The sequence below is a fragment of the Cotesia glomerata genome, linkage group LG7, assembly GCF_020080835.1.
Source record: "Cotesia glomerata isolate CgM1 linkage group LG7, MPM_Cglom_v2.3, whole genome shotgun sequence".
Classification (NCBI taxonomy): Eukaryota; Metazoa; Arthropoda; class Insecta; order Hymenoptera; family Braconidae; genus Cotesia; species Cotesia glomerata.
Window position 1 is genome coordinate 17,211,865 of NC_058164.1, and position 5,401 is coordinate 17,217,265.

Below are 5,401 nucleotides of genomic sequence, written 5' to 3' on the forward strand. Positions count from 1 at the left end.
CATGTAGCCCGTTTCCACTCTTGTTTGTTTCCTGTGGGTTACTCATACTTTTTTGATTTACCAGCGCATCGTACGGAGTGGAGCGGGTTGTCATAACTAGGAACGGGTGTACCCTCGGAGATAGTACTCCTACCCAAGTTCCCTGAGGCCTAGCCGACACTTAGCCAGTCCCGGAATACACGGACGGACTAGACTCGCTTGGAGCGGTGAAGATTTCGATCTCTAACACTCACTGCGTACTTCCTGATCAAGGCCCAAAGTGGCTGGCTCCTGATCCACTGCTGCAACTTACACCTCGGCAAAGCAAGTTCACATCAGCCGTGGCCTGCATCATCGGAAACTACGATACAGGTTCCGGACACTCCCAGTGAGTTACAGCAGGGACAAATCGTCTTGCTAGGTCAGTTAGTGTGACCAACCCATTAAAGGGGAGTTTTGTCTACGGGAGTGTATTTTATTTAGCTCCTACCCTCTGTACCTTCTCAACTAAGAGACCTAGTGTCATCCAAGGACAGCGAGTGTCAACCCATCTGCTACGGGGAGACGCGCCTGGTAGCAGTTTCTCCTCTGCCGCAGGTGTGTGTGTGTGTGTGTGTTTTTTTTTTTTTTTTTTTTTTTTTTTTGCCTAAGGGGGGGGGGAATCCTTTTTACGGATTCTAGGCATAGTTGTTTGGCCTGGATATGTGGCGACTCGACGCAGCGTCATACTAAAACTCGACACTAACGCCCCTACCCACTAAACCCTAAACCCCTTTTCCTTCCTTCCTCTAATCCCTCATGGAAACCGCCGTCAGGCATTACTTCGTGAAGGGAGGATCTAGCTACTGCTCTTCCTTCTGGTGGCTAAGGTGTTAACTACCTTCCTTCTATCTTCTGCTATTTGCTCTTCTTCTTTCGGTGGAACGCAAGTCTTTAAGGACTTCTGTTGCAAACGTGTTGGTAGCGTTCCAGGCAGCTTCTGATGACAACATTGCTTCCACTAGTGAATCTGGTTGCATTCTCTGGTTCAGGATCCTCTCCAGTTCTTCACGCTGTGGATCGAAACGAGGACATACAAAGAAGACGTGCTCCGCGTCTTCAGCAGCTCCTGGGCAGGACGGGCACTCCGAAGAGTCATCGTGCTTAAAGCGGTGTAGATACTCTCGAAAACACCCATGTCCCGACAACATCTGCGTAAGATAGTAATTGACCTCACCGTGATTCCGGTTAAGCCAAATGTCGATCCGAAATATGAGACGGTGCGTCCACCTACCCTTCTCTGCAGCATCCCATTGTAGTTGCCATCGGCCTATGCTCTTCTGCCATTCTTCAATTCTAAGTTCTTTAGGGATCAGTGCAGTTGACCTTTTTCGTTGGTAAAGGGCCCGTTTTTCCTCTGCTAGAACTCTAAGAGGTAGGGTTCCAGCAATGACGCACACTGCTTCTTCTGATATAGTGCGGAAGGCACTAGCTACTCGTAGGGCACTCAGTCGGTATATTGGTCCAGCTTTTCTCCATGATTCTTGGGTTTCCAGTGCATCAGCCCAAATGGATATTCCGTAAGTGAGCACTGATGTGACTACTGATGACAATAATAGCCTCCTGCTCTGTTTTGGGCCTCCGGCGTTCGGCATCAGTCGTGCGAGACTAGCCCTCACTACTGACGCTTTGGCACTGACATGTTCCACTTGCTGCTTGAAGTTGAGTCGGGCATCAAGCATCACTTCCAAGTATCGGATATAAGGTTGTGATGTGATTTCTTGTTCGCCGACTTCCAGCTTAATGGTCTCTACCACTTTTCTGCTGGTAATAAGTACTGCCTCAGTCTTGTGTTGCGCCAGTTGCAGGTTCACTGCGTCCATCCACCGGTTAACGTGCTCAAAAGTGAGATCGAACATATGATTTATCTCGTCAAAGTGTTTGGCAACGATCACTACGGCTACGTCATCTGCATATGCTACGAGTTTGACGTTTCTTGGCAGAGTTAGTCTTAATAGACCGTCATACATAATGTTCCACAGGAGCGGGCCTAGAACTGAACCTTGTGGTACCCCTCCAGTAATATCATACTCCCTCGGACCGTTCTTCGTGTCATACTTCAGGACCCTGTTTTCAAAGTAGCTTGCTACGATCTTAAGCAGGTATTCTGGTACATTCTTCTCTTGGAGGGCCTGCATGATGCATTTCCAATTGGCGGAGTTGAAGGCGTTTCTGATGTCTAGTGTCGCCACCAGGCAATACTTCTTCGTTCCACCTTTCCATCTGGTTCCTGCGATTGCTTCCTTGGCCGTATCAACAACCTGTTTGATTGCGTCCAGGGTTGATCGTCCTTTCCGGAATCCATACTGATTGTCTGCCAGGAGTGGGTCGACTACTGCTTCAATTCTCTGGTGAATTATGCGCTCAAATATCTTACCCGCCGTATCTAACATGCAAAGTGGTCGGTAAGATGACGGTTCTTCTAGTGGTTTCTTCCCTTTAGGTAACAGTACCAATCGTTGCTGTTTCCACTTACGAGGAAAAGTCCCCTCCTTGAGGCATGCATTATAAGCGTCGAGGAATAATGTTGGTGTGTGTGTGTGTGTGTGTGTGTGTGTGTGTGTGTGTGTGTGTGTGTGTGTGTGTGTGTGTGTGTGTGTGTGTGTGTGTGTGTAAGTATGTAAACCTCTTATAACTTTTGAACGGTCGAACCGATTTCATCGCGGTTGGTGCCATTCGACAGGACTTCGCCAAACTTAGATTTTCTACTAATTTGAACCAATTCGGACCGATAGGTTTTGAGAAATTTGGAGAAATCTAAAAAAAAAATATGAAAAAAAATTTTTCAGAAGTGGTTTTTTTGGGATAACTTTTAAACAGCTCTACCGATCGATTCCAAAAACTAATCAGCTCTCAACCTCAAAAAACCACGTCGATCGCCGCCAATCCGGTCAAAATCGGTTGATTCCTTCGAGAGATATCGTGAACGAAAGAAAACCGAAAAAGTTAGTTACTCCGAAATTTCTTGTTTGACCAATTAAAACTTCAAAATTTTTTATGAGGCTTAAAAAACTGCGTAGAATGCCGCCATCTGCGTAAAAATCGGTTCATTCATTCAAAAGTTATTGCGGTTTGAAAATTCAAAAAATAGTGTTCTATGAAACTTCTATCAGACTTTTGAGCTCAAAGAGCTCAAAAGCATAGAAAAGGTATCTTTTCGAGCTCGGAGAGCTCAAAACAACACACAGATTGTATTTTTGAGCTTGAAGAGCTCAAAAAAAGCGGCCAGGTATTAACAGAATTAGCGGGAAGTTGCAGGGATGGCCATTAGGGTCAACCGTTTTCCTAATTTTTTTTGTTTGGGACACTGGTTATTTTGTCTAAAGATAGAGGTGGGTATTTAGTTGAGTCTTCTGATTCCGACGCTGCAAATGATTCACTCTCTTGATCCGTTTCATTTTCCATCTCTTTATCGGAATTTAAGTGATCTGACAAGTTTGATGAGGTAGTTATTTTAGATGGTGGGTGCTGTCTCTTATCTCCAACTTTTGGAGGTTGTGGGTTTGCGAAGGCTTCTTCTATGTGTTGTGTTTGCTCCAATTCTCTGGAGAGGATTACCGGAGTGAGGTCCATGCTACTGTTACTGTAGCTTGGAGTTGTTTCTGGAATTTAGTCCTGTTGTTCTGTATCAGGTATTATTTCCTCGGTTCTCGCTTCTGCCTCTCGTGGATTCTGTGTGCGACTTAGTTTATTTGTTTTACAATTTTTTGCCAGGTGACCAGTTTGTTTACATATAAAACACTTTAATGAGTCACATGATGGGTAGATCCAGTAGTTTATGTCATCATCATTAACCTGGAATTTCTCAGGTAGCTTACTTTCATCTGCTGGTGAGACAAACACCTGTCTGCGAAAACTTAGGTCGTGTGAGAACTTTGGGTTTGTTGTCCCTGTCCTTAAGTCGCTGATTGGAGACATGGGTACTATACCCATTTTTTTCAACTCCTCCTCAATCACGTAGTTCGGTATGGTTGGGCTAACATTAGATAAGACTAATTTTTTGTTTTCAACTATGAGGGGCCTGATTGGTAGTTCGGTACCATTGATGTCGAGGAAGTTTTTGTTTTCTACTAGTTCCTCCACTAGTTTGCTAGAGTCCAAGTATATGCATATACGGTTTTGAGCTATTCTGGAGATGTATCGAATTACGGTTGGTTCAATGACATTGGCTAAAGCTTCTAGGTAAGTTTCGGTATTAACGCTGTAATAAAAATTACGATCCAGCTGACAGTGGAGTGGTCAGTGGACACGTAATTTTGTCCAGGTCGCCCAATATAAAAAAAAAGTAAATAAACGACTTGGGAGGTAACTCTTCACCTCCCAAGCAACCCTCAGCTTGTCCTCAGGCTGGATTAGTGTACGATTTGGACACCAGTTGCTCTTTTCACTAGGGAAACAACAAACCCTTTGATTTTCAGGGCCTTCGATTTTCAGGAGGTAGACAAGTTAGAGAGAGAGACGAGAATAAATATATTAAAATATAGCGTGCAAATAAATAGGAGGCAAATAAATTATCCCCATGGTGTTCGTAAACAATAATAATCAAATATATTTACAAGATAATACTTAAATCTAGTTAACAATGTTGTCGGTATCCTTTCTTCCTGAACAAAGTTGCTTAAAAATTAAAAATGTCCATATTTGTCGAATAGTAAATTTCTTTTAGTTATATTTATGAATAAACAAATTTAATTATTCGACGCGGATTTTACAAACTGTATTACTCCTGGTGCGCCAAATCCTCGAGGGCAACACCAGCGAAGGTACTTATAATCTAATCTCAAAATTATTATACGTAAATTATAAATATTTAATGACCGTTAATCTATAAATTAACTTCCTTATTAATTTATTGCAAATCTTTGATTAGTTAATTCGTGAAACCTGATTTGGAATAATTATTGCCAACCAGCTCAAACAAATTACAACAGAATTTAATAATTAGCTGGGTTGAGCTGGCCTGCACCGTTGGTTATTTATTGCCGAATACGGCTATGTATATATCTATATATATGTCAAAAGAAACTTAGCAATATTTATATCAAATTTATTAATGACGTCAGCGCCGTTGACGGTGAGCAAAAAGCATAAATAAACTAAAAATAATACCAATGTAATTATTGTTAAATAATACCAATAAATTATTTTTCTAATACGTAACTTCAAACAAATCAATTAAATAATAATCAGAACTTTGCGGGCTCGACCACGTGTCGAGACACCAACACAACCTCACCGTCGCCGTGGATGCCGGTACGACCACCAAGGAATCACAGATCAAGCAATGCTGGGACTCACCCAAATAACAGCTCACACGGGAGGATAGGCGATCGCTGGCTCCAAAATATGTAGGCACTATTTATTTATGATATTTATCACCACT